Raw genomic sequence first — 19,144 nt, 5'->3', positions numbered from 1 at the left:
TCTTGACTATTGTAATTAATGCTCTAATAAACATACGGGTGCATATATCCTTTCAAATCGGTGTTGTAATTTTCTTTGGGTAAATGCCCAATAGTGGGATTGCTAGATCATACAATATTTCTATTTTTAATTTTTTGAGGAACCTCCATACTGTTTTCCACAGTGGCTGCACCAATGTACATTTCCACCAACAGTGCAAGAAGTCCCTTTTTCTCCACATCCTCACCGACACTTGTTATTTCTTATCTTTTTGATTCTAGCCATTCTGACAGGCATATAGTGACATCTTGTTGTGGATTTGATTTGTATTTCCCTGATGATTAGTGATGTTGAGTATCTTTTTCATGTATCTGTTAGCCATCTGTATGTTTCCTTTGGAAAAATATCTATTCAGGTCTTCTGCCCATTTTTAATTGGATTATTTGGTTTTTTTTTTTTGGTTGTTTTGTTTGTGTGTTTGTTTATTTGTTTTGGTGTTGAGTTAAAATCAGGCTTGTTTGATTCTAAAGTCTATTTTTTTCTATTGTGTCATGGCATCTGAGAGATAATTTCAGCTTCTGACTTCTTGGTTGGATGATACCTTTGGGACCAATAAATACAATATGCAAATCTATCATCTATGCAACTTTGTCAGCTGTATGTTTTTTGGTACTTAGAGTGCAATATGGCAGATGTCAGGAAGCAACAGGCATCTGCTGTAACCAGAAATCTACACCCACATAAACATCAGTTGCCTAACTGTTTTCTTTCATATATCCTGATATTTCTCAGAAGTACACCATCTGCTCAGAGAATAGATACCAGAATATGTCTGCAGCAGTTTTTTCTTGTTATCTTTCCTCTTATAATGTATTGCTTTGGTTCTTATGCATACTTAATCCAATCCTGTATAGAAGCACAAAATATCTGCCAGCTCATCCACCCTAAAGGAAGGGGGCATATGTGAAATGGATTAAACATGAAGAAGCAGAATGTAGATATTGAATTCAGCTTCTGGTGTTCAACAGGCCTAGCTTCAGACTTTTGTTCTACCACTTACTATCTCTGGAATTTTAGCAACTTATTCTTCTAAGCCTTGGTTTCCTCATCTACAAAATAGGGATAGTGAAGAGTGCTTACCTCATAGGGTTTTGGAAAAATTAAATAAGGTAGTATTTGAAACACTTAGCACACTGAATATTTTGTATTAAGAACTCAGTAAATGTTAGATATTGTTATCATTATCTTTTTCTCTTATATGTATGATTTACTCCATTACTATGAGGAGACAATAATTGCTGTTTCATTTTGCCTTATTTGGTATGTAGCATTTTTAATATTGCCATTAGTCTGTTTCTTTCAAAAAATATTTAATGTGCATCAAGTATTTTTTTCTGGTTGTTAGAAAGAAAATGGTGAGCCAAAATACAAGGCCTAAAACCTTTTGGGACCTAGAGTCTAAAGAAGGAAGAGACATCGAACAAATTCCCATTGAAAAAATCATACGCATAAAATTACACATCAAATTACAGTGAGGGGAGAATAAGAACAGGAAGGAGTGGAACTTGTATTGGGAGTGAGGATTTTGACTTTATAAGTGACATTTGAATTCTGATAGATGAATAGGATCTCATTAAGGGAGGTGAAATAGCAAAGTAAAAAATATTATAGAGTGACAGATATATTCCTTGCTCTTCCCTCCCCTCCCTTTCTCCTTTTCTCAGTCACTTAAAACTCATGACAGTGTGAAGGGTAATGTTCATTTGGAATGCATTGTATGGCTCTTCCAGGTGTTAAAAGTACTGAAATACTTTTTTATTGATTGGTAAAGAGCTTCTACTTCAAACATTTTGAGTGGCCTTACCCTCATCTCCACTGCTTTGGCCCTAGATCCTCCCCCAGAACCCAAGAGACTTCCCCTAAATCAGCCACTAAATGGTTGATGCCTGCCACAAAAAGGTCCTCAAAGATCAAAAGATTCCTACTTCTTTGGCAAGTTCCAGTCTATTTTACTAGGGCCAGTACTGGTATCATATTGGTTGTAAAATATTTTAAGTGTTATATCTGGTTAGGATAGCAACATTTTAGTCTCTATTTTATCATTTAAGAGTTATATCTTTAAGTCTTAAGAGTTAGTTATGTTCTCTTCCTTTGTCTCAATTTGCTTATAGTTCTTAGTTTATTACCTATAACCTTTGAGGTTGACAGCAGGGAGTCTAACTTGTCCTTTATATGAATTTACTAACTTAATATCTTAACTTAATTCCTTAGTTCATTGTGATTACATTTTACTTTGGGTTTGTTGATTTTAATGACAGAGTCACAGAAACTGTAATCTCTTGTCCAAATAGAATTTAAAATGTATAGATCTAGTCTCAGTAGAAGGTTTGCAGAGGGCACAACTTCAGATCTCTTTCTAGAGAATTAAATGCACAGTTCTAGTTAGCACATAGAAAAAAACTGTTGCTCTTAATACTATTTTGGGTATTGAAAACTAACTTGTTTCAACTTCTATGGTTGAGCTAAGAAATCAGCCAGTTTAGAAATTTTTAGTTTTATGGTTTCCTGAACATATGGAAGTGAAATCGTAGAATTTTCAGTAGAGTATTTAATGAAAAGAAAATGGGCTATATCTATTTTATGATCTTTTAAATCACTGAATACTTCTATAGATGTTTAAGTGAGGAATTAAAGCTTTTGGAACATGTGAATGGGATCTTCTAGGGCACTTTCTTGAACTGTCCCTGGAAATAAGGGCTTCTTTTTCAGCTTTTGTGTGTTAGCTATCTTTGACCTATTTGATCTCATATGATAAGGAAATCAGTTCCAGGAAGCAGCAGCTTTTCCTTTTAATACATTGTGTATGCATGCCACCTAATACAGGTTTTAAAAATAAGTGATAGTATTAATCCAATGTTTCCATCTGGACTGACAAACATCAGTCTTAGCCAGCAACATATCATTTGTAATGATGAATAGATGATATTTGAAGAATAAAAGACTGTTGAGCAAGTAGCCTTTGTCACATAAAGAAAAAAAAAAAAGAATTCTCAGGGCAGTCTAGGAAATTTCCAGAGATTGTCAAGAGCAGGAAAAGCAGGAAGTTTTTATTTCTACATCTTCACATGGCATGGAATTTTAATGCAGTAAATATTTTAGCATTTGATGCTAATTAATTAGCTCTCATCCAGCAAATATATAGCAGTTATATTTTGGTAGGAAAAAAATACAGAACATCATAATAGAAGTTCAAAGACTTGAGGAAGTTTTATTGAGATTGCAAAATGTTTAAGTCCTTGAAGGAGTATGCCCATCTCAAAGGAAAAAGAAAGCAGTGAAAACCTTCTCTGACCATCACTGGGAAAAAGAGGATATAGGACAAGGGCAGCACCAATGGAGGACATATAGGAGCATCTACCTGCATATGAAAAGAAAAAATGCCATATGGGCAGCCAGTCCAAGGAATCTGCCCTAAGATAGATGGGTTGGGAAGTTACCAGTCTATTTAGAATCTGACAGTCAGCATGTCAGTCCACTCCACTGATCCTGTGAGTATCGTAGTATCATAAAATGATAGAGCTTGAAGGATAATTAATTTGGTTTAATATTTATTGAGAATTTACTATTTTAGCTGGTGCTGTCTAAGCACTGAAGATACATCAGTTAATAAGACATCCTAGGTCTCTGCCCTTAAAAAGCTTATCATCAGCTAAATTACAAGTGTGATTTTGGGTAATAGCAAATGCTATGAGGAGAAATGAAGAGCAGGATAAAGGGATAGTGAATGAAGGGCTGAGTTGTTTTAGATTGGATGATCAGGAATTGCTCTTTGTGGAAGATAGAGTTAGGGATTTGAATGATGTGAAAGTGCCAACCATATAAATGTCTTTGGGAAGAGCATTCCAGACAAAGGGAAATACCATTGAAGAGTCTGTGGTGGGAATGAGTTGGCATATTTGAGAAACCAGCCAGAAAGTTAATGAAGTTAGTTAGGGAGGGTGGGCAAAGATGAGATGGGAGAGGTAGTTGGGGCCAGATCGTAGGCCTTAGTAAGGAGTTTAGATTTCATTCTAAATATGTTGGGAAGCCATAGGAAGGTTTTGAGTAGGGACTTGATGTGATCTGTTTCATGTTTTAAAAATGATTACTCATATGTTATGTGGAGTTTAGACTGAAGAAGGGCAAATGTAAAAGCAAGGGAGGCCAATGAGGAGATAATTACAGTATTTCAGGTGAGGTTGTAGATGAAGATGCACCAAGTGATAAGCAGTAGAGTGGTGAGAAACATGCTAGGAGGTTTTGGAGTGAAAGGCAAAAAATCAAGAATTACTTTATTTTTTTTAATTTAATTTTATTTTATTATTATTTTTTTTAATTTATTTTTTATTGGTGTTCAATTTACTAACATACAGAATAACCCCCAGTGCCCGTCACCCATTCACTCCCACCCCCCGCCCTCCTCCCCTTCTACCACCCCTAGTTCGTTTCCCAGAGTTAGCAGTCTTTACGTTCTGTCTCCCTTTCGGATATTTCCCACACATTTCTTCTCCCTTCCCTTATATTCCCTTTCACTATTATTTATATTCCCCAAATGAATGAGAACATATAATGTTTGTCCTTCTCCGACTGACTTACTTCACTCAGCATAATACCCTCCAGGAATTACTTGATTTTTAACCTGAGGTGAAGGTGAGTTCACTGAGATCACAGAATTAATTGGTTAACAGAACTGAGATGCTTATTTCGATAATTTTCACTGCATTTTTAGGTCTCTGCCTTTATCTTCATTTGAATTTCTTAGTTTCTCCTATTCTATAAGCTTTAATATCCCATCAATAAAGCCACTTGAAGAGTTCTATAATGTCATTGATTATTACTACATCACGCTAGTGATGTAAGATCTAAGTGATCTTGTAACCATTTTTAATTGTCTTCATTAAGTCTTAGTCAAAGGCGTCATCCATAGAAACATTTGAAAAATATTGGCTGCAGATAGCTCAGGAGTTGAGGGAAAATTTACAAATAAGAGTCAAATAAATAGATTTTTCCCACATAAAGCAATTGTCAGTTTCACAGACTCTGAATACTGATCTAATGAGAGTGAGTAGCAGGGTGATCTTAAGAGCTCTCCCTGGGAAATTTTGTGATTGTCAGACAACATTAGTCCAACCTTGCTGTGTCTTGCCCTGACCTTGTGTGCCATTTGTGGTTACTGCCTCTACAGTCTGGCATTCTTCTCTCAAACCCCACCTGCACACTTTACTTGTTTGCAGACTTACATGAGGTACACTGGTGTCAGACTCTCTCTTCTTCTGGAAGATGCCACCAGGCTCACCTATTTGGCTTTCCAGGATACCTGGTACATCTTGATGATTTTATTTCCTTTTACTGCCCAGAGTCAGTTTTGTCTCCTAGTGTTGACCCATTAGGAGGGCCATCTAGTCCTTGAACTATGCCATTTTTGCTAGAACACCTGACCCCATTCTGACAGCAGGGTCCAAAGTTTGTCATCTTGCCCATGGTTTCTAGGTCTGCAGGGTTTGGACCACTCAAAAGTATTTACCACTGTCACCTCCAAAAGGCTGCTTACTCATCATGTGCTCTCTGATGGAAGGCCTCATCTATATGGCTCATTCTTTCAGAAAGAGCTAAAAGCCATTAGCGCTATACTAAGGAGCATCTGGTATCATTCCTTAACACTCTATCCACCCATTTAGTTCCACTGACTCTCATGGAAGCAGTCTGTTACTGTGGCTTGTTTAAAAAGTCAAATGGTGGGTTCAGCGTATTCTCAGGACTAAATCCAGAGCCTCTGACCCACAGGCTACTATTACTTTTTTTTTTAAAGGAATGCTGCCAAAGAATTTGAAAGGATATAGAGCTCATTTATTTAACAAACTTACTATTTTAACATAAAATAGCCATGCAAGGCATATCCATGGGGCTTAGGATAAAAATGGTGAAAAAGGCACATATTCTTCCTGATAAGATCTGAGGTATTTAGAGGACTGGGAAGTAGTTACAGATTCTTTTCAACATGTCTCCCTTAGAGTATTATGCAAATTTAGTAATAGAAATGGTCCTAAATGTGCTATATTTGCTCAAGGTACATATGCAAATTATTATTTTGTTACATTTTCCTTGGTTATATGGGACTATTCTAAGAGAAATGAATACAAATCTCTGTCATATAGATTGCATTATTAAGTAATGCATCAGTAAGTTTATTATATACTTAAAATAATAATCACATGTTTTTGTGAAATAATCGTGGTCTAGTCCTACCATGTAACTCAAAATAGAAGAACTAAACAGCTGCCACTCCTGGTTATTGTTTGGCAAATATATAGGGAAGAACCCAGTTTTGAGCATTCCACAGCCTCCAGGCTTTTTAGACTTAAAGGGCAACTACACTGCCACAGGGGAACCAGCAGAAAATTTCCACACTGGCTAATACAATGATAATTTTCAGTTATACCTGTAAAATTCATCTCGATGTTGGCTGTTGGCAAGTGCTACAGATGAGATTGGGAAACGTTACTGTCAACAGAAAAAGGACTTCAATATTTATGCTTCTGGCCTCAAATGAAATTTAGATGGCTAACTTCAAAATGATTCCTATTTACTTAAACATAGTATTGATTTGTGCACTGTTAGACACTCTGAATATTTATATTCCTTCAAGTGCTTTCAAGTGTTTCTTTTTAAGATTTTATTTATTTATTCATGAGAGTCACAGAGAGAGAAGCAGAGACATAGGAAGAGGCAGAAGCAGGCTCCCTGTGGGGAGCCCGATGCCCAACTTGATTCCAGGACCCTGGGATTATGACCTGAGCCAAAGGCAGACATTCAACCACTGAGCCACCCAGGTGCCCCCTTTCAAGTAGTTCTAATGATAAAAAGAAAACAGGTATAAATTTAAATCCCAACACTGCCGCTTATGAACTTGAGCAAGCTATTTAACCTTTCTAACTTTTAATTTTTCTTCTGTAAAATTGGGATAATACCTAATTCATAATAATTTTGAAACAATATGCATAAAATATCTAGTGTAGTGTCTGGAACAATTAAATACTCAATAAATGTTAATTATTTGTATTAATACAGTACCTTACATATAATAGATTCTTGTAAACATTTGTTGAATGACTAAACAAGTGACTAATAACTTTACTATCACAGAACTTCAGGAATATTTTGTCATTTATTATAATTTTACTCAGTTCTTTTTATAGATCCAACAAATCACATTTTTTTCTTCTGTGAATACATCACAGAACCTTAACCTCAGCTCTTTGGTGTCATGCCAGGGAAATAGTAAAATATCATGCATGTTTCTGAAGCCAGGGTTTATTGGCCGTTTGTCAAGGGGGTACTCCTTTCTTTATCTGGGAACCAAGTGGATATGGAGCTACTATATACAAGATATGGGTTTTTTCCTTCCTAAGGGGTAAGTTATGAACATTAAACATGAAAAGTAATAAGAACTTGACGTGTTCTTCAGATTTCTTCATCTCTTGCCCTGTATCATGAGGGTTTTGCCATGCTTGGCTATTTTGAAATATTTGTTGGAAGAAAGTGGAATATGCATTTCAGGGCCCCAAATGAGACCAGAAAAGTTGTGCTTGGATATTGACACTAACAATCATGTTTGGTGTGAAACCAGGAAGCAGATCACCTCAGTTCCAATGAAGCAATAACTGGACAAACCTTTATTTGTCCTCTCTCCTATGGTTGGATGTGGGTAGGAATTCATCACTGTTAGGAGATTTGAAACAATAAAAGGAAAGATGCCTCACAAAAAAGGCTGAGCAAACACTGTGGGTAATATTTAATGGCTTTTTAATTTTATTTTGATTGGGAAATAAAAAGAATTTTATTGAAAAACGATTCTGACTCATATCTGTTTCTGGGAGTTTTGAAATTTTTCTGCACTGCTTCATACAAAAAATGATTGACGAATTTCTGACCTAAAGAGGAGGGCTCCCTAATCAGTAGTCAAGAAGTTCCTCAAGACAGTGTCCCACTTTTATTTATTTATTACTTTAAAAATTATTCAAGTATAATTAGCATATAATGGTATATTTTTTCAGATGTATAACATTGATTAGATAATTCTGTGCATTACTCAGTGCTCACCACAATAGGGGCTGTCACAGTCTGTCACCGTACACAAAATATTATTGACTGTATTCTTTATGTTGTACTTTTCATCTCTGTGACTTATTTATTTTATAACTGGAACATTGTACCTCTTAATTGCCTTATCTATTTCACATACCCGACCAGGTATCCTCCCCTCTGGCAACTACCAGTTTGTTTCCTGTATTTAAGAGTTTGTTTAGGGATACCTGAGTGGCTCAGTTGGTTGAATGTCTGACTCTTGGTTTCAGCTCGGGTCATAATCTGGGAGTTACGATCTTGAGGTCATGAGATCAAGCCCTGTACTGGGCTCTGCATTCAGCGGGAAGTCTACTTAAGATTCTTTCTCTCCTTCTCCCTCTGTCCCTCCCCCGGCTTGTGTGTGCTCTCTCTCTTTCAAAATAAATAAATCTTTGGGAAAAAAAGAGTGTTTTTTTTTTTGTTTTTTTTTTTTTTTTAGAATTTACATGTAAATGAAGTCATATGGTGTTTATCTTTTTCATTTGACTTATTTCACTTGGCATAATACTAGGTCAAACCATGTTGTCACAAGTGGCAAGATCGCATTCTTTTTTATGGCTGAATAATATTCTGTTGTGTGTGTATATGTATGCATGTATGTGTGTGTGCATATGTGTTATATATATAAATATATAAATATATGCATATACCACATCATTTATTGATGGACACTTGTGTTGCTTCCATATCTTGGCTATTGAGAATAATGCTGTAGTAAACATAGGGGTACATATGTCTTTTCAAATTAGTATTTTTGTTTTCTTTGGGTATATACCTAGTAGTGGAGTAGTAGAATTACTTGATCATATGGTATTTCTATTTTTAATTTTTTGAGGAACCTCCATAATGTTTTGAAAGTTTGCTGTTTTGCCAATTTACATTCCTGCCAAAAGTGTACAAGTGTTCCCTTTTCTCCACATCTTTGCCAATCCTTGTTATTTCTTATCTTTTTGATACTAGCCATTCTGACTGGAATGAGGTAGTATCTCATTGTAGTTTTGGCTTTCACTTCCCTAATGATTAGTAATGCTGAGCATCTTTTCATGCATCTGTTTTCCATCTGTATATATTTTTTAGAAAAATGTCTATTCAGGTCCTCTACCCATTTTTTAATCAGGTTATTATTATGTGTGCTGAGTTGTATAAGTTTTTTTTTTTTTTTTTACATATTTTGGATATTAACCCCTTAATTTGTATATTTCATTTACAAATATCTTCTCCCATTCAGTAGGTTGCTTCTTTGTTTTGCTGATGATTTCCTTCACTGTACAACTTTTTATTTTGGTGTATTCTCAACAGTTTATTTTTGCTTTTGTTTCTCTTGCTATAGGAGACATATCTATAATATGTTGCTAAGGCCAGGGTCAAAGAGATTATTGTCTACATTCTTTCAGGAGTTTTATGGTTTTAGGTCTCCCATTTAGGTCTTTAATCCATTTTCAGTTTATTTTTGCATATGATGTAGAAAGTGGTCCAGTTTCATTCTTTTGCATGTAGCTGTCCAGTTTTCCCAGCACCGTTTATTGAAGATACTTTTTCCCCATTATATATTCTTGCCTCCTTTGTGATAGATTAGTTGACATGTAAGTGTGGGTTTATTTCTGGGCTTTCTCTTCTGTCCTGTTGATCTATATGTCTGTTTTCTGTGCCAGTACCATACTGTTTTGATTAGTATAGCTTTGTAGTTCATCTTAAAATCTAGGATTGTGATACCTCCAGCTTTGTTGTTCCTTCTCAGGATTGCTTTGGCTCTTCAGGGTCTTTTGTTCCAAACAAATTTTAGGATTGCTTGTTCTAGTTCTGTGAAAAATGCTGTTGGTATTTTGATATGTATTTCATTGAATCTTGCTTTAGGTAGTATGGACATTTTAATGATACTTGTTCTTCCAATCCATGAGCATGGTAGTCTTTTCATTTGTTTTTATTGTCTTCAGTTTCTTTCATCAATGTCTTGTAGTTTTCAGAGAGAGTATAGGTCTTTCACTTCCTTGATAAAATTTATTCCTAGATATTTTATTCTTTTTGGTGCAATTGTAAGTAGGTTTGTTTTCTTAATTTTTCTTTCTACTACTTAATTATTAGTGTATAGAAATGCTACAGATTTCTGCATATTAATTTTGTATCCTGCAACTTTATGGAATTCATTTAACAGTTTTAAAGTTTTTTGGTTGTTTCTTTTGGGTTTTCTGTATACAGTATCATGTCATCTGCAAATAGAATTTTATTTCTTTCTTAACAGTTTGGATGCTTGTATTTTTTTCTCTTCTATGATCATTGAAGCTAGGACTTCCAGTACTATATTGAATAAGAGTGGTGAGAGTGGACATCCTTTTCTTTTTCCTGATCTTTGATGAAAAAACTCAGTTTTTCACCATTGGGTGGCACTGGTTCTGGTGGGGCTGCCTGCTTGGTGTGGCAGTGCAGGAGCCACTTTGGAAAGATGCCTGCCAAAGCAGGTAAGTTTGACAGGGTGAGTTTTCAGAGGAATGCCACGATGGGGCATGAAGTGCTAGCAAGGAAGACGAAGAGTGTTAGCACTATTCCCCCAAGTTTCCAGCCATTTAGATTGGGAAGTGAGGTGGAAAGGAGAAGAGAAATGGTGCCTCTGAGCACTTTTGTTCCCAGAGAAATCTCCTGCAGATCCCTTCCCCTTCTGCATATGTTCTATGATTATTCAGAAATCTTCTTCACATATACCCCAAGCGCTTTTCAAACTACTGCTTCTGTGCTATCTCTGGGCCAAGTTATTAGTATGCTGGCTCTTTAAGGATGGAGACTCAGTTTTCTATTGCCATCTGGCTGTCCATGAGTTTAAGTCCCACTGGTTTTCAAACCAGGTGTTATGGGGATTGTCTTCCCAGTAGGGGTCCCCAGTGTCAGGAGTACCTGATCTTCTCACTTCTCCATGCTTGTGATGTCCCTTCCATTTGTGGTAGGTTGCATGATGGTGGTGGGGATTTTGTTCCCAACTGTGTTTCTGCCCCTCCTACTGTGGTTAACTGTGGAAAGTCTGTTCTGCCAGTCATCAGGTTGTTTTCAGTTAGTTGCATAGACTTAGCTGTTATCTTGGTGTGTCTGTAGGTTGAGGTGAGCTCAGGATCCTCCTATTCCACCATCTTCTCAAAACTCCAATGTCCCACTTTTATTGTCTAATTATATATTTCATGATTTCTATCTTTTTCATATTGAATTTATTTTTTGAATTTAAGTGTATTACATAGTTGCTTTTTCCATTATATTGTTTTTATATATAAAAAAGCCCTTTTTTGGTAATTTTATGGTTCTGTTAACACAAATACAATGTGTACATAAGCCATCTGTTTATTCATTTTCTTCACTGTGCAGCTTGGCATTGGGATTGGTGACTCCGATGGCCAGCTGAGCTGCTCTTTCCACACTGGTTTTTGGTTTTTGGAGAAGACACTGTGAGCCATCTCTGCACAGTAAGATTTGTTGCATATTAGCAGCACTTCAAGCTCCTTGATGTTGTAGACAACAACTTCCGGAAGCCACTGAGCAGTATGTGCTTTGTTTTCTTGGTGCTCCTGTAACCAATGCTGGGCATCAAGATCTGGCCCTTGAATCTTCTGTGCACCCTATTGTCAATGTCTCTGCGTTTCCAACAGTTGCACTTAATTTTGACATATCAGTCTGATTGATGCCGGATGAACTTCTTGGTCCTCTTTTTAATGATCTTGGGCTTCACAAGAGGTCTAAGGGTGGCCATGATGATGAATAGAAGATGGCTGCCACCTCTCAGGCAGCACTAGGAAGAGACAAAAAAGGCCTTTATTTTTTAATGCTACTTTGAATGAATGGCATTCGTGAATATCAGGATGGTATCAGAGGTTAGTTGCCTGTTAAGAGGTCTGTATTTTTTAAGAGGTCTCATACTGTTTTAGGTCAGGCTCTCCTTGAAGAAAAAGAGGCTTGAGTATGTATTATGTTGCATGATAAGAAAATGGTAATAATTTAACTCATTTTAAGACTTACCAAACTGGCAGTTTCACATAGTTCAACCTAATCACCTGAATTGGATTCCTGCCCTGAACTATTTCAACCAGGTTCATAGAGATTGATTGATATATAGGGTAAAGTACTACTTTCACAACTTGTAAAACTGCCACAGGAAACAGCTACTGGCACACTCTGGCCAGAGTAACAGTTCTACCCTATAGGTGGATTTGTGCGGGGAGTCAAATGATAAGTCAGTTCTTAGCCAAGTTATACCTTATATTCCACCAAAGAATGTGTATATCTCTTTTGAAGGAAAAAAAGATTGTTAAAAAATAACCTTAAAATACGTACAAACATGAAACTAAGGCTTATATAACAATGAAAAAAACATTGCAAATCAAATACCAACAAGTACAAAGCCAATTTAAATGAACCACACTGATTTAATGACCGTGTTTTTCACCCCCTAAATCATGATTTGCATTATTGCAATGGTGCAGATTTCAACAGTGAAGAGTCTTATGCATCTGCATGAGTAACTATCCATACGCATGTGATCACTCAGTTTTCTCAGTATTTATTTCTACTGCAAAACCTTCATTTGTACAACAAAGTGTGATCCATTTGGTTCTCTTGCTGTAGATATGACCAACTCTGCTCTTTTGGGTAGAAGTTTGGCATTTCACAATTAAAAGTACATTTCACAATTAAAAGGTACTCTTTGGTGCTAGAGCTCTTTGTTTCTATTCACCCTTATTGAGGCTCTTTGGTGACATGTGGAGCTCTTCTTTTTTTTAAAGATTTAATTAATTAATTAAGTAATTTATTTATTTATTATGGAGAGAGAGTTGGGGAGGAGCAGAGGGAGAAAATCCCAAGCAGATGCCATGCTGAACATGGAGCCCAGTGTAGGGTTTGATCTCATAATCCTGAGATCATGACCTGAGTTCAAATCAAGAGTCAGATACTTATCTGACTGAGCCACCCAGGCACCCATATGTAGGGATCTTCTGTTAGATTTCACACCTTTGGGGAACGCTATCTTATCTATAACATTTTGCTAGTCTTAATATAGAGTAGTTAGTATTTAAAATGATAAGAAAAGAGTTTTCAGTTGCTATTATTTTAATAATAAATATCTCATTGAATTTAAGTTCCTATCTATGAATTAAATCTTGTCCTGGGTGAGATTATATCCCTCTGCTTTTCCTTTCAGTAGACATTTTTTCTGTCATCTATCATTAGATTAGAAAAACATTACCAAGTTTCCATCCAAGGCTTCCATCTCCTAATTGCTGACAAAAGAAGATGTGAAAATAAATAATGACTCAGGAATTAAGTATTAATGTTCAGGGATTTTAATATCAACATTGCAATCAACATTGCCAAGATATCACTTTGTTATTTTAGGAAGAATAAACAACAGCAAACAAATCTTTTTTAAAAGAAGCCTAAATTGTATCAGAGATCCCCTTGTAGTAGGTCTATTTTTTAAAAAAAATAAAAGTGCCCAAACTCAATTGCATTCTTTCTTTTGATTTATAGTCGGTAGGTAGACAAAGGGCTCTTGGTCTAAATGTCAGCTGTTCCTTAAGATATAAGGTAAAGAGTTAAAACCCTCAAATAATTTCTCAGGGGGTCTTCCTCTTACATTAACTATTCAATAAATTACTCATCAACTACTGATGAAATAAAGAAATTGCAAGATGATTTTAAGGAGCAACATTCTAAGATATAACTGATATAAGATTAATTTAGATATTTGTAATATATCCTTATGTTATAATCGTAAGCTTTTAGTGGCTGAAACAGGAGACAAGGAAGAGTCAGAGAGAATGAAATTATGTTTCTTTACAACTCATTCATTAGTGTATTCAACAAACATTGAGTATTTGGCCCTTAACCTAGATACCAGGGATACACAACTCGCTGGCTTTGCATACATTATTTCTTCCTCCAAGAATGCCTTTCTACTAGTTCTCCATCTGGAAAGCAACTCATTCTTCCAGATTCAGTTCAAAGGATATTCCTTGTACACAGATAATAATTAGTTGGTCAAACCTCTGTGCTTTGATATACTATTTGTATATTGCTAAATAGGTATAAGGAACACATCTATCAACTCAATGTAACAACCAACTCAAGTGTAAACTCTTCAGGGACATATTCCACTGTTAAACTTTTAGTATTTTTCCTTTTTGCATTTTAAGGTACATTGTTTTCCTGTATAAAATTTTGGTAATCTTTATGTCTCATTCTTTAAAATGTTATTTGAGTAGCACTTATTTATGTGACAAATATTCTTTGATTTTTATTGGCAGCATAATATCATATGTGTAAGCCATAATTGATTTAGCCATTCCTTTACTTTTGGATAATTAGGTTATTTCCATTTTTCTAGCTTTATAAATAATGCTGAAATCCTTGAAGTAAAATACTTGTCGATATCTTTGACTATTTATTTAGAGTTAATACATTTCTTGGAGTGATATTATTGAGTCAAATGATATGAGCAGTGTTAATTAAGGCTCTCACCATAAACAGCCAAATTGCTTTCTTTTTTTTTAAAAAAGATTTTTTTTATTTATTCATGAGAGAGAGAGAGAGAGAGGCAGAGACACAGGCAGATGGATAAACCGGCTTCATGCAGGGAGCCCGACGTGGGACTCAATCCCAGGTCTCCAGGATCACGCCCTGGACTGAAGGTGGCGCTAAACCGCTGAACTACCGAGGCTGCCTGCCAAATTGCTTTCTAAAAAGTCTGTTCCATGAGTAACATATGAGAATGTGTATTTTACCTTACCCACCCTTTTCAACCCTAGAGATATCATTTCAAAAACCTTTACCAATTTGGTATGTGATAAATAGTTCTTTGATTTCTTGAGTGACTTTATGATTTTGTAATTTGGGCACTTGTGTTTTCAATAATTTGATTATTTTCTGTATTCTTTCTAGGAAAAGAAGTTAAAAAGGCTAGAATAAACTAAACTTAAAAATATACTTAAAGAAAAAAATATACTTAAAGATAATATACATTATACTTAGATAATATACATCTTAAGGCATTTTTAAATTATTGATAAGTACAGATATTAAGATATTTGCCATTGTGGAAAAAATAACTTAAGAAAAAAATATACCCTATCCTTTTGTTACATATCACATAATTATATGTGTCATTTTTTTCCCCCTCAATTGGTAGAATAGTATAAGCTATGTCAAGGAAATCCAAGGAATGAAAATAATATAATAACAACTGGGATTGCATATCCTTAGAGCAGTTACAATTAAACAAAAACAATAACAAAAAAAAATCTCTGACCATATCAAATGTTGGCAAATTTATGGAGCAATTGAAACTCTGGTGCTGATGTGGGCTAGCGAGATCAGTACTGAGTATGTGGAGGTATGAGAAACACTTTCCTCTCAGCCCTACCCTTATTTCTAACTTCATCTCTTGATTTGCCTGAGATCCAAGCATTTATGACATTTTTGAAGGATAGACAGTGGGTCCATAAGAGTCCTTGAGGTCAGAATGAAGTAAGTGATTAAAGGGCTCCTGAGAGAAAGGAATCATCACAACAAATGAAGGTGTCTATCACAATGGGAAGGGAGAATTAGTATAGGATACAGATGTGAGGCTAAAATTTCTTCCTGCTTAGAATCTTGTGGGTGCTTATGACTCTGGAAAAGAGATGGTCAGGTGGTAAAGTTGAAAGCACTTTATCACTACGAGCCCAAGCATTTCTGCTGTTGATTCCTTCTACTTTTTTGTATGTGGAGTTGAAAACGTGAAAACCTTTTGTTCCAGGTGAGGACTGAATGTCAGGACTGGGTTAACATCAGTGTATTGGTGACCAAAATTGGGCTGTAGATGGTGTTTATGCCAGGAACGTGGAGGCAGGCAGGACGGTGTTCCAGGCCCCAGAAGTTGAGAGAATAGGCACCGTGGAGGATGTCAAAGGTTATAACCACCATGCAGCTTCTTGCCAAGCATAACAGGAGAAATTGTATTAGCCAAGAGGAATGTTAGGAGCCAGAGTATGTGGGCAGTAGATAGGAAGCTGTGTAAATTCAATGTGAGATATTCCCTAGCTTTGGGATATCCGAGAGACACCAGGGATGATGGAAAGGCTGCTGTTTGACAAGTGGGGACTATTATTCTAGTAGCACTGGGAAAAACATTAAAGTGCTCATGTGTAAGCTCCATAAGCAAATGGTAACTAGAGAGTTATATGACTTAAAATGGATTTTATAAAATAAAAATTTAAAATCTAAGTTAAGATAATAATTTATATAGAAAACCCATTATTAACCAAAATTGGAAGAGCAATTTCTTTTGTATTACAAATACGGTAGAGTATCTTATAGTTTATAGGTTTGGCCCATAGTTCAAAAGCTGGGGTCCCAAGTTAGTCAAAGGATTCTTATAAGGTGCTGCCTGGGATTGTTCATCCCCCACATCCAATATGTTATCCATGTAACTCAGAGGTATCTGTTATGGTGTCTTTGTTATATTTAGTCCCGTTGTCTGTTTTGATTTTCCTCATTTAGTTTAGCAAACCTTTGTTATTGTTATCTTGCTGCCTTCTCTCTGAACAGACCAAGGCTTTTAAACAAACATTGCATCTGTGCTGTGGATAAGTTTGCTTTGTGTTGCTATCTTATCTTTTATCTATTTAACAGCATGATTCTTTGGGGCTGGATATGGGGCTTTGAAGGAGTTTAATTTAGATTTATTTGGGCGTCCTGAAAAATCACTGCAGTGCTCAATCAGTTTTTTCTCTTTAGGCATCTCCCTTCATTTGTATTTGGAGGAAGGATGAGTTGGGAGAGAAGCAAGAGAGAAGAGGAAGGAAACCAGTTCTCTTTTAATCTCCATTTAAAGCTTTAAGAAAAAACATCAAAGAAAATAATTCTATATTTTAATCAAAATGAACAGATTCAGCTCCTGGTAAAAAATTTGATTTGTAAAAATACATTTGAGTTTTAGCTTCAAAGTAGAGTCAAATTTTTATAGGGGTTACAATATGATTCTAACTTTTTTTTGGTAGCTAGATTTGGCAAGTGTTTACTCTAGACATATTCTGTGTCATGGTCATCAGATGTAATAGGTAGATATAATCAGGGAGAATCGATTGAGGTAGTTGATACAGTAGTCTTATTTTACAGGTGAAGAAACTGTAGAAATTAAGTGTGGCTAATAAGAGGAAGTATCAGGATTAGAACTCAGCCTATCCATTCTAACAAGAGTACTCTTCCTTTGTGTCCAGACCAGTACTTTCCAAACTAATCTGCACATCAGTCATCTGAGGATCTGGCTAACCTGTGGGTTCTAATGCAGCAGGTCTGGGGCGGAGCCTGAGATTGTGCTTCTCTTACAGGCTCCCTGTAAGAGATGCTGCTGCTTATTTACCAACTACACCTTGAGTGGCAAGGTCTTAAACTCTTCTCACTTGGTGACATAAAAATAATCTTTTGTAATGACAAGTTATCAGTCTATCAGTTTGCTTATTATTTTATTTCCTAGAAAATCTGACATTGATTTTTTGATGATCCCAGAAGATAATGGTTTTGTATACACTTGGTGTAGTCTGATCCAGCAAATGCACTTTTGAGAATGTGATCTAAAGTGGCAGATACTAGCAAGAAAATTACTCAGTGCTTTTTAAGTGACTTAATTTTTTGAAATAATAGATTGAAAACAAATCCAAATTAGATAATGTAGAGTAATTATGGCAAAGAAATTTTGGGTAAATCCTGGGTAAAATCACTTTTGAAATCAGTTGTGTAGATGATTTAATTGTAGAGAATGACTATATCCCTTTCTCTTTTGTTTGTTAGGCTTTAACTAGACAATGAACAATACCAGCTGTAATCTAATTGAAGTCAGCAGTCCCAGGTGTTCAGAGAGGCTGCTCATTCAGTCACAGTTTTCCAAATCAAGCCCTTCTTGGGATAAGCCCTTTGAAGGGCTTTACTGTTGAAGTGTATTTCTTTTCAGTGCTCTTAACAGTGAACTGTTTTCTTGTGATTAAATGCACTAATAAAACAGACTATGTTAAAATTAGTTTAATGATAGTCAAGACATTATTTCACTGATAGAAGTTATAGCAGGAAGCCCATTTCTGTCAGTTATAGAAGAGTTATAATTACTCTTAGAGATGAAGATATCATGTGCCCTGAGCTCCCCTTCCCAGGGTTAAGTGCACACACTGAATGAAGATATCATGTGCCCTGAGCTCCCCTTCCCAGGGTTAAGTGCACACACTGAATCCCAAAAAGACTCAATAACTTGCTGAAGGTCAATCAGCTTCTTGGCAGCATCATTTTTATTAGCAGTTTGGTTGGCGATCACAATGTCAACTGCTGCCAGGGCCAGGTAAGAAACAATTTAAGGTTATAAATTATAACATAAGAGGGGGTGTTAGGGAATGTGGCAAATAGCTTATGTGAAAGAGTCACTGACACACAGATCTAGTGGATTATTCACATATAGAAACAGGGACTCAGTATAGCCAGATCATCTTTTTTTTTGTTTTTTTAAGAGAGCACTTTAAAGCAGGAGTGGGGATGGGTAGGGGCAGAGAGAGAGGGAGAGAGAATCCTAAGCAGGCTCCATGCTCTGTGTAGAGCCAAACTTGGGATTCAGTCTCATGAGCTGAAATCAAGTTTATGCTTAACTGACTGAGCCACTCACATGCCCCCAGATCATCTGATTTTTAAATAAAAGCTGGGAATCCAGAAAGTTTATATAAAAGATTTCAATTTTAAAATACTGACAACAAAGAAAAACGAAAACAAAAACAATGTGAATCAGACAAAACACATTTACAAGGCAGATTTGGCCCGTGGGGTTGCACTTTTATAATCCCTGATCCAGGCTTTTGTTCTCCCAATTTAGTGTACCTCCATCAGTGATTTCTAATAGCTCCCTGAAGTATCCTTAGAGGGGAGGCCAGGTGATTGGGTTCTGGTCCTTCTAATTCCATATCAATAAGGTCTCAACATGCAGATTGTTTGGAAAGAAGGGTTCCAAATAATG

The 19,144-nt window shown here is 36.0% G+C and overlaps 1 long non-coding RNA gene across 1 annotated transcript in view; it reads left to right on the top strand.

The window, feature by feature from the left end:
• LOC112662620 (uncharacterized) overlaps positions 1 to 18,169 on the top strand; it is a 46,804-nt gene extending 28,635 nt beyond the window's left edge. Inside the window, exons 3-4 of the long non-coding RNA XR_007408070.1 lie at positions 16,891 to 17,053; positions 17,944 to 18,169. This is a non-coding gene — a long non-coding RNA (uncharacterized LOC112662620). The remainder of the gene's footprint in view (positions 1 to 16,890; positions 17,054 to 17,943) is intronic.
• The last annotated feature ends 975 nt before the right edge of the window (positions 18,170 to 19,144 follow it).

Source organism: Canis lupus, chromosome 34, assembly GCF_003254725.2.
Source record: "Canis lupus dingo isolate Sandy chromosome 34, ASM325472v2, whole genome shotgun sequence".
In the NCBI taxonomy this organism is placed as follows: Eukaryota; Metazoa; Chordata; class Mammalia; order Carnivora; family Canidae; genus Canis; species Canis lupus.
The sequence above is the reverse complement of the archived record's forward strand: the minus strand, read 5'-3'. Positions and strand labels throughout refer to the sequence as shown.